We start from the raw sequence: 11,815 nt of genomic DNA, 5'->3' as shown, positions 1-11,815 counted from the left end.
ATATATATATATATAGTATTGATTTATATACGGTATAAATACCGTATATAAAGAAAATATGATAATTGATTCAAAATTCTAATTATAAAATTCTAAATTCCCAATATTAGTCTGCCCGTTGCAATCCCAATATGGGTCTATCGATTTATCTCGCGACTATAAACAATATTGGCATTTGCTAATTCAATGATTGAAATTAAATCATTCAAATAATGCCTGCCGCTGCAAATCACGCAACGCTATCACGTCCCTTCCACCACTTACGCCAGATTATAGTTCGATATCCGGCAGTCCCTCAACAACGGCTCGGCATATATCATCGGCAAAGTTTGCCCACCGACAATTGCCCTCCTATTGCACCTACTACCTGCCCTTTACCCCTCATTCCCACCATCGGACCGTGACGAATGTATGTACATCATCTCGCGGCCGCAATCTCGTGCCCGTCGATTCATTAATTAATCGCTGGACACACATACAGAGACCGCGTGTTCGCGCACGGTGGCAATTACCGGCGCATTGTCGCGCATAAATCATTAGCAAACGCGTCGCTTCCATAATTCGGTTAATTTGCAGTGTTTTTGCCGACGCTAGGTGTCATGTAACGCGCCGCGACGTTCCCCTCCCTTTTCTCACATACAACACACACACACACACACACACACACACACCTCTCGTTTGCTTTCTCTCTCTTCCTCTTATCTTAATTATCTTGTTTAGACCGGCTATAATTTGCGTTACAATGACGCGATTGATTGGCATCATGCATCATTTGGGTGAGATGGTTTGTTGCATTAACTGGACGAATTAAATTGGGTGCTTAAATAATTTGTGCAATAAATAATTGCAAATAAGTTAAATTAATAAATTAATGCAATTTTATCAATATCCAGCCTTTGTTTCCAGCCACCATAACGTTTCGTGAAATTTTATATAATAAGTTAGAGCGCGCGCGACGAGATACATTGCCGGTGCTTATCTAAATTGATGTATCGTAACTCCTCACTTTTATCATTCGACGTGCGAAATAATCATATTTAATTAGCTAACTGAAAGATTATCGCTGGGATAATTAATAATTATATAAAATGTATAATCAGAGCAATATAATATTTATGTTAATTCGATTTCGAATTTGTAATTTAAAAAAAAAGTGATTTTCGATTCCGTGCTGATAATAAATAAATGCATATAATATATTGCGATTATCTTTTACCATTGTTAAATAAATTTCAAACAAGGAAGTTGCTAAATTACATTTGCGGCTTAATTGAATCGCGCAAATGATAAAATCGATATCTTATCAGAAGTGATATAAGCTCGTAGGGTTTAGAATAACTAAATTCGCCGCTTCCGTCATGTGGCATTCGAAAGAATTACCATTTGAAGCAATTGAATTAAACCAGTTAACTAATACTATTTATACTTGACGGAAATTAAATTTAAATAATTGGAAAATCTGTCATTAAAATATCAAGCGACATTTCAACAAAAATTAAGTTTGTCTCATTATCAATTTGACATTTTGGTAAATGTAAAAATGCAGTAATTAAAGCGGACGTGCGCGTTGAATTTTTATAAATCGAGAAAATTCCAAAGGAGAGCGATGCAACCATGATCAAAGACCCAAATAAACACTCTGTATATTTACGGATGGTTTATTCTTTATTTTTTAGCCGCACTTTCGATAACGACGGGATTAAATTCCGTACGTGCGTCGGTAATCTGATGATAAGGCAACGCGAGGCGCAACGAATACACGCGCTTCAAATCATTGGCTGCTCTCGTTTCTTATTGACGTACTCCAGCGAATGTAGCGATTGGATTACAAATTGGCTGAGTTAACCCTCGTCAATGTAGGCGTCTTTGGAACTCACTTTTAAATTTACATGAGTGTCGCGACGCAAGCACAAAATTGCACGCAACAATGTTCAATGGTATGTGAATTTGATATTGATAAAAACGCTTCTTGTTTCACATAACTTTTGTTATCATCGGGTTAGACATTTACAATTTACATTTTTTGTATGAAAAATTAAATAAAAGAAGACATTTTTGATAGTAAACGTTGCAAATATGTATCGTACAGTTATTAAGTGTTTTTATTATATTACGTTATAAAAAATTGCTATAAAGTCATTATTGTGTAGATAATTAATATTCTTTAAAATGAAATTACAATAATCTATTTTCGTTAACTAGATGAATATTAAAATATGTAAAATATCTATCTCGAGATTGCTAAGCAAAAATTAATAAATTAAAAAAGTCAAAAAAATAAGAGCAACTTTTATTATTAGATCTTTAAAAATAAACTAGTTTATTACAACATACATCAAGAATTAAAGTTTTTTTACTTATAAATAAATCAAAAACATTTTGTATCAAGTATTCTTCATTTCATATATGAAAAATAAGAGATGAATATTCTTCTAAATGTTTTTAAATAATCAATTAAATAGTACATTCATTTTTCAAACAAAGATGCTGTAATGTTTTATCTTTCCAAAATTACTGCTGTATTTTGCCGGTGCTTCCGTTATATCCAGTATACACGCTCGTGCGAGCGTAATCTCAAAGAACGATTATTCTGGCTTCTATATACATAACGAACGTTTGGTCGTGACTATCAGCTTATCGCGACGCGTGTGAGTCAGTCATTAATAAAAGGGTGGCCATGCACACCGTGAAAAGCTTAGAGCTGAGGGTTCGTATCGATCAAATAACCATCGGCCGCCATGTGCGAAAACGCGGAACGAGGGGTCTCTCTCTCCTTAATTTAGCATCACTGTAGTGATTTTCGCTGATTCTTTGGAGCATAAAAATAATGATGAAATACATTTACGGTAAACCGTATGTAAATAAAATTATAAAACTACGCCTTACTTTACATAAATAAGAATCGCATAAGAAAATGTAAACGTCATAATATTGCCACGTGATAATCACGCGTGCATGTCCAGCAAATGTATTTTCAGATATGCTGTTAAAAAGTATTAAAACTGACAGTGCGCGAATGAACTAAAGTCAACTTTGTTGTTCGAACCTTCAGTTATATAATGAGGTTATAAAAGAGTTCTGTATTCTCTAAAACGCGCGCGTCCATCGTTGTAAACGTTGTAACTCTCACACTACGGGATATCCTCTTTAAGCGTCCACAACATAAACGTACCTGGAGATCAACAAACTCGCGCTGCGCTAATAAAAAAGAGAAATACGGCAGAGGTATTACCAAGTAGCGTGATAAAATAAATAAATTGGTGATGCACGTGATAATAGATACGATGTGCTTGATCGCGTTCGGAATAAAGATTTCTTTTTTACGAACAAATCTCGGACATAAACGCGAGACTACACAGCGCTATGAAACTCGGGGTCGATCCGTTTGACCCCCCTCCTCCCCTTCATTCTCCGATATGCATACATTATCGGATAATGCACGTGCGTGCATTAATTACGCGTCGGATGGGCCGCGAGTTCTCTCTCTAACACTCTCTCTTTCTTTCTTGCTTTTCTTCCTCCTCCCCTTCACGTCCAGGAAGCCGCGTATCGAATTTATCAAAAACACGACGGGAAGCCCGTGGGATGATAGAGACGAAGAGAAAGTGAACGCGACCAACGCGAAGCTCTCATGTGTCTGTGATGCCGAATGATACTGCGTTTCTCGTTATTACGTTTAGAAATCCTGCTTACTCCCACGGATTTCATTCCGGACAGATTAATCGACAAGCGTTGTAACAGAGAATAAAAGAGAAAGAGGAGAGAGAGAGAGAGAGGGGGGGGAGAGAGAGAAAGAAAGAGAGAGATAAAGATAGCTAGATAGATAGATAGAGGAGAGAGACCGCGCGCGCATTTATCCGAGGTGCCGTATTTATAAATCCGCATAACTCACGCGACCAGTTTCGTGTATTATCGGGGCGCAGTTTCTCGCATTATAGTTTAATAATTCGGTATATAAGTACGAAGTATGACTGCGAATATTACTATTGTTAGAAGAACGTAAGGCTTTAACCTTAGCAATTGACCTAACTGCACGTGTAAAGTATGGCGTAACTGTTATGCACATGATTGAAAATAGCAACAATGTGTCATTACAATTCGCATCTGAATTATCAGAATTGAATAATGTATCAGGTCAAATTGAAATTATCGTATATGAAATTCTTTACGGTAATATCGAACAACAATGATGGATTATTATATTTCTCACGCGTGATGCACGAATAAGAATAACATAGCATCAAGTAGCGAATAATTTGATGTGTAACAAGTATACTATAGAATGTAAGTTATAAAAGGAGAACAACCCAGTTCTAGAAAACCTTGTTTTGTTTGCGCACGCAATTTGCGTATGGAGCGACTATAGTCTACTATTATTATCGTGAGTAATAATAGCGATACAGCTGAACTGCAGCTGTTCGTCGATGTACGGAAACGCGTATTCTGAAATGTAAATGTCGCAATGCAATTCTCGTAAATTGAATGTGGAAATCATATTTATCAAGCCTACCGTAAAAGGCTGCTTATGTATCAATTAAAATGCCACGTGTGTCTAGAGATTACGCGTAAAATAGTCATCTATAAATTCTCGAAATTTTCGAATACCAAATCGATCATCCGTACAGTAAACTCGTGATTGATAACAACTGTCACTTTGATGCGAAATTCTAGTAAATTTTGACTGACACGTCGACACAGAAAGGCAAGTAATTAATTACATAGAATGACAGCAGATAAATGAGATTGGAAAGTGAAGATTTTAAATAAAATTCGCACATTCTACTTTATCCCTTTTATTGATTCTTCTGTGATTGTTTGGAAAACTTGCGTTTATATCAAATTAATATATTTTTTTAATCCCTTCTTTTTGGGTTTTAATTTTTCCATTTAGTAAAAAAAAATATCCACGTGTTATTAATAATAATTATTTTTGCTTATTAAATTAAACGATGTTCATATAATTACCACGTTATTTTGATAAAGATGTGACATAATACGGCTGTTATATTAATCTTTAATAACAATTTATCATTGCTAATTATTATTGCTTATTAGAATTTATTAGTTTTTTAAAACTTTCTAAAAAATTTGACTATATCTTTTGTAAAAATCACAAAATGTTTTAGAAATATATGACTACATGGCGCATCATGAGATAATATAAGTCTCCGTTAGACTCCGGTTTAGGTTTCTGTGCGAGTGTTCTATGTGTGTGTCACATACACGTGTGACTATCTTTGTGTTCGTGCTGCACAGGCCGATTTATTGATCACACGCGTCGCACGCAATAGGACGAATGTGCGTGCTCACCATATCGCAACCGTGTATAGCGTCTGAAAAGTTTTATTCTATGATTTTATACACTGTAGCTGTCTCGTATGAATGCGAGAGCAAAGAAAGCTGCGTCAGTAATTGCAGTAAATGAAAGCAGCCAATATTATCACAAAACAAAGAAGCAATTAACAAATATGAACGTTAATTACTAAAGAGTTTTATTGGAGCTTCACAAACTTGAGAAATAAAAACCAATGCCAATTATTTTCGTGTAGAAAATATTTTAATAATATTTGACACAAATTATTATTCAATATTTGTTTGTACGAATAACAATAAAAATCTTAAAATAAATATGGCTAATATGTATGTATTTATGACGTGATGATATATTTCACCAATTTTAGTTAGCAGACATTTTTACACTACAAAAATATTTTAATGATTTGAATTATTAAAGTATAATATTATCTACAAATAAATTTATAAAATGTAAATATATTTGTAATATTTGTAATAAACAACAAATATATAATATGTAAATGTCTCCGTCAGTATCTGTTTATTTTAAGATTTTATGTTATTTCTTCATAAATATTTCAATTCGGAATAATAATGTATTACAAATATTTATTATGAAAAATATAAATAAAATATGTAACTTATACATAAAGGTGAATTTATAATAATGAACTTTATGATAATGGAAAATGCACTCATATGCACATTTTATTGTAATATGGAAGTACTACTGAAGTAATTTCTTTAACCACGTGTTTCTAAACTGGATTTGTGAAAAAGAAATATCTTAATAAATTACTAAAAATTTCATAATTTAGAATAGCACATTTTTGTATAAAATATATTAAAAAATAAAATATATGAAAAAATTTTATTGCTTCAAATTTGATTCTTTTAGAATTTTTTGACATACTCACGCATGATTTATATTTCTCAAAGCCTAGGTAATGAATAAGAAACGATTAAGTATTTTGAAAGGTCGAATAAGCTACATTTCATAAATAACATTCTAGTTACTGACATGTTTCCGTTAGATGGAAGCAAAAACTGTGCAAAGTAATGCAGCGTTAGAGCTGTCGTTATCGAATCTCTAACTTCTTCTCTTGCGTGATTCAGGATAACATTATTTATATTAATTTTATAAAGTAGAATGTAATCTTTTTGTATAATTTATTCTAATATGTATGAATATTAACCAAACACAACATAGCATGCGAATTATACATTAGTCGTGAAATGTTAATTTCCAGACAAATTAACATTTCACGACTGATGTTTGTATCATTCTTAATTTTACTGCGCAATAAATTCGATGTTGGTATATGCTGGTAAAGAGCAAATTAGGTAAGAAGTATTTCAGCATAGCAAATAATTTTTTTATAGTACTAGCGTGCAAATTTATTGCACAATATGTAATAAATTATATGAAACGTTCATCTTGAAAATATATACCGGATATTGCAAGTAGCATTAAGAAACTTCGGTCGAGTTAGTAAAATGTAGTAATATATCTCCACAAAAAGTAAGAAAATTCAGATTCAATTCTTGATACTTCATGTTCCTATTTTGCGATTTCAATTTCCTTTTATTATCTTTTATTAATATAGTTTATATTCATCTCTGCGGTAAAGAGGAAAAACATTTTTAGCTTCTTTAACTTACTTAGCTAATAATAAACTCAGAATTGAGATATCTGGAGAACAATTAACTTAAAAAACATTTTGACGTCAAGATAATATTGTTAATGTATTATTTTTAGTTATTTTATTAAGTTATAATATTCAACGTCAGTGCTGCCAAAATCATTAAATACTTAACATCTGTTCAGATCTTTTTGAAATAATCCAATAATGATTTTTATATTTATTTGTATTAATATTTTGTAACAAGACAATTATCTTAAAATTATCTTAGTTAATGGAATGTTAAATTTTGTGTGATGAAATCGTCCTAATAGCACACTTTGTCCGGGATACATACTGGGGATGTCCTTAAAATGCTCAAAGAACATATGGATGTGTTCTAAGGATGTCCCCTGAAGATCTGTGCTGTTGAGACGTCAGTATTTATACAAGTAGGTACTCAGACATCACAAATGTTCAAAAGCGTGACGTAGGCTATCTTAAAGATATTTTTATGAAAGATATCTAAAAGATGTCTGAAGACATTTTTAAGACTTCTTATGTCTTGATTTTGGGCTTTGCGTTGTCTGAGTAGTTAATTATAAATATGGAAATAGATACTGTTAATGACGAAAACAACCGCGGATGAAAGTCATGAAATCAGGAAATCACTGCAGGAAATTGCAACATTGCGTTTAACAAACAAGATGATTATTCGGCATATAAAAATTGATCGGACGAATAGCAGAAGTTGGATAAAATTATGATGACAAGTCAAAAAGAAGTTTGCAAGACGTGTAGCTATATTATCATTGTTAAATATGATTTATCATCACTGATCATCAATATATAGATGTACATTATCAAAATTATAATCAAATAATTGTAAATGATTGTAAATGAGCTTTAATACGAAACGTATTAAAAAAACGATTGAATTGATCAAGACATGACTGAAACTTCTTTACATTTTGTATGAGTATACTATGCAAGTGTAACTTGTGCTTACAACGTGATTCTGTAAAAATCTAGGTTTACTGCAGGTCTATTATAGTTATTGCAAGTGTAAGAATAACGTTCATGTTTGTTTTTCTAAAAATTCGCGAAATTTCATGAGTCATTTTTCATTAATCGCTATTATTCGATTAATCAGTGATGTTTCTTCAATATCTTCTGATTGGATCAGAAAATTGTTTTTAATTCTTAATAGATTGTTCGATGTGCTTTTAGTATAATTAAATAATGTAGATTTTGTAATAATCTTCTTCGTCACGATTATTGGAAATATGACGATCATGTATATTGGAATAATATATTAGCCGAAATCTTACGAAATTGGAAAATCCATCTACATCATTGTATTTGGCAACAACATTACGAACGATGTGAATTTCATAATAAAAGCTACTGGCAATTACTTTCCAGCATTAAATAATGTGATAAATTTTAATGATCAATTACTTTAATATTAAGAAACATGATAAACAAAGTGCTATGTTTTATGAGTTTATCCTTATATTGCTTAAATTTATCACAGTACATGTAATGGAACAGGAAACAAAAGTATGTTACCAAAAAATTCTCGCAAATTTTATTCTGTACAAAAATTTGATTTAAATTAAATAGAAATCGTAAATTAAATAGAAATGTCTAAAATTTCCAATAATAACACTAGCAAGCTCGAGCACTTCCAATTACAAAGTTACAGAAAGTAAAAAATTTATCAAATTCCATACACAAATGTACAACATAATTGATCTGATAATCTGAGATTTGTTTAACACATGTCATGTAATACATCTCGACAAAAAACAATCGTTAATGCGATATCTAACAAAAATAAATTTACGGAAACTCTTGACCGCGATTTGATAGATTGCCAAAAGGATAAATGTTTACTTAAACATGGCCGAGTGTGAATCATCCAGACCGACATCGCAAATTTCAATAAAATCATTACGCTCTATCCACGTGATATGTCTCTCATCCAAGAGAAGAACTTTGCTAAATGTACGAGAGTCGCGGTATACTTTCGTAAAGAATCGTATCATTTTGCACGAGTACCGTTCACAATCGCAAAACACGTAAGTTCAACTATAAAAGCGCGCACATCGAACAACGAGTAGGACGGCGCAATTAATGGCGTGGGCCGTGGTCGATCGTGCAATTAACTTTAACGAACGGGCGGCCTTGCGATTAAACTTAATTAGTATCGCAGTAATAACTCGTTAATAATCAGAACCGTGTACAGAATCATGGCTTTGTGTGTGCATCAACGTGCACGTGCACGAGCGCGCATTGTCGTTCTCCAAGCACGAAGTGTCTACAAAAGACACTTGCCTACATGTATATAATATGTACATATATATATATATGTGTGTGTGTGTGTGTGTGTGTGAGTTATATTGCTCATGTGTGTTTGTTATGCGTTTAGAAGTGTGTATGTGGATCTTATATTTACGCGACGACGACGCGACGTGACGAGAAGAACGACGCTACACAATTTCGACGTTCGAGAAACGGAGTACCGACTAGAAAGACAGCAATGGTTTCCGTAGAACATAAACTAACAGTAACATTACTTCAATATTATATAATTTCGCACTCAACAGTATAAATGTAATATAACACATGTTGTACATAACAGTTGCAGTGTTGAGTAGAAAATTATAATATTTATTTAACGTTACTGACGTTACTGTTAGTTCGTGTTCCATGGATTCCAGCAAGAATCGTCAATCTCACAAAAGACAAGAAACGTCAGCCTCGCAAGAAAACAAAGAAATCAAGAAACGCCAACTAATAAGCGCACATTTAACACCAATCAGAAAAAATTAGAGATTAGAAAAGAAATAAAAGCGGTACCTATGCATATACTTGTAATATATATAATTTTAATGCTGCGCATTTCCCTTCGATCTGTCGCACACGAGTTTGTAAAATTAGCATAGTAATCATTACCTTCGTTCTGATATCTTTGGTATCTCTGTAGTAGTATTTTTCTCTCTGGTATCTAGTAGCACTAGGAGTTGAAAATAATAATGAAGGAAGAGTCCCTTCGTCCTGGTACGAGCGTCATGTGGAAGTTGATTGGAGGCAAAAGACGGGAATCTAGCGAATTATGTGTAACGAAGAACCAGTTGACAGACAATCAACTGACAGGTATAATCGACTTCGGTGCGTAGCTGTTAATGAGGCACTGTGTTTCTTTTCATTTTCTTCTTCGTTGCGCGCCTCGCTCAGCACCACTATTTCCGAGGCTTCTTTCTCTCTTACTCGACGACACTCGACTCGTCCCCTCGGAAGCGCGATATACGAACCGCGAAGCCGCGCACGATGCTACGCGTGTGAAGATCAATGAATCCCTGTGATACGCGCGTACGTCGTTCTCTCGCGTAGTTGCACGTACCACGAGAATTTACGGAAACGGTCCAACCGGAGACGAGAGAGTAACATAAGTAAAAACATGTACACTACCGTCCTTTTTTTTTCATCCGATGATGAATGTCACGAGTCAAGGCGGATTGTAAAGCACGAACCTGATTGCGGGGCGGCCCGGCGAATTATGGCTCTCTTTACGCTTTCGGCGGCTGCTCCGTTCCCTACTGCTCATGCCCACCTCCTCATCACCCCTCTGTACACTTCTGTGCTCTCATATGATCCCCACTCGTAGAAGTCCTCCCCACCGCGAACTACCATTAGGTCCGTAGCTGATATCTCCCCCACCACAAGACTGAGGGAGAAAGAGAGAGAGAGAGGAAGAGAGAGAAAGAGAGAGGAGGTGGAGATTCAGAACGTTGGCACCTTGCGGCGTAACTTGGGGATGTTGATCGCTGAAGCAACGCGCGAGCGTACTTTACGTCTTCCGGTTGCGCGGTTTTAGCGTAAGAATAATTTTTGGTGCGTCGCGGAAGTCGCCATTCCAATCTGGCAGAAAGTTTCTATTTTGTCGTGGGAATTCTTTCCATCTACCATCTACCATTCTATCATCTAATAAATCTCTGGTGTCAAGATCAATCATTTTTAAAGCAAAAAATTATGATGGAGCTTTAAACTTGAGAAATAAAGATGTCAATTAATTTCATGTGGATAATATTTTCACGTTAATATTTGCCACAAATTTTTATTCATTATTTAGAATTACGCACTTTTAATTCTTTATTAGAATTAGAAAAACCGACGTTTGTCGATAATACATAACAAAGCAAGTATACAATTTCTATTATGTGGAACTATGAAGAAATATTTAGGGAAAATAGAATCTTAATATAAAGATACGTTGCCTAATTAATCAAAATAATTTTGTTCAATTATAAAAAGAAAGTAATATTATAGTAGTAGTAGTACATAGATAGAGAAAATAGAACTACGATTTCATTAAATAAAAATTTAGTAATGAAAATATTATATTATAACTATAATGTTACTCCAATATTTCTCTTCTTCTCTATACAATTAACTAATTGATCCCAGTTATCAGATTTAACGTTACTTCTATAAATTTTTAGTATCAGCATCCGTCTTTATTTTCGGAACGACTAAAGCGTGGATCAGGAAGATATGGATATTATAGTTCTTAGATATTTCTGTGCTAGATTCAAAACGACGAAAATAAGTAACTTATAAAGACACCTTTAATGTCAAAGTTTCGGAATAGTAAGTAATCGATATCGGTAACGAGAATATTTTCTCAGAATTAGCAAGCATGTTCTTAAGACGAATTCTTTAGGTAAACACATCATTTGCCGTGATTTTTTCACATTTTCTTTTATTTTGAAAATAATGGAATTTTTACAAACTTTTTGTACCGAAATTCAGAATGAAACTAGTAATCTAAATAATACATGTACAAACATTGAACACAATGCTAATTAATTATTTCTATATATTTATATATA

At 33.6% G+C, this 11,815-nt stretch overlaps 1 protein-coding gene across 7 annotated transcripts in view; it reads right to left on the bottom strand.

The window, feature by feature from the left end:
- LOC108751091 (protein abrupt) overlaps positions 1 to 11,815 on the bottom strand; it is a 121,247-nt gene that overhangs the window by 96,118 nt on the left and 13,314 nt on the right. For 6 of the 7 annotated variants that reach the window (XR_001939464.1, XM_018491053.1, XM_018491054.1 and 3 more), the window contains exon 1: positions 9,879 to 10,467. The gene's annotated coding sequence lies outside the window, so the exon portion shown is untranslated. Of the gene's footprint in view, positions 1 to 9,878; positions 10,468 to 11,815 lie in introns of those variants that run through there. The other variant, XM_018491048.1, reaches the window with a different exon arrangement.

Source organism: Trachymyrmex septentrionalis, unplaced genomic scaffold (genome assembly GCF_001594115.1).
Source record: "Trachymyrmex septentrionalis isolate Tsep2-gDNA-1 unplaced genomic scaffold, Tsep1.0 scaffold40, whole genome shotgun sequence".
Lineage (NCBI taxonomy): Eukaryota > Metazoa > Arthropoda > Insecta > Hymenoptera > Formicidae > Trachymyrmex > Trachymyrmex septentrionalis.
Note: the sequence above shows the minus strand (reverse complement) of the source record. Positions and strands in the feature narration are given on the sequence as shown.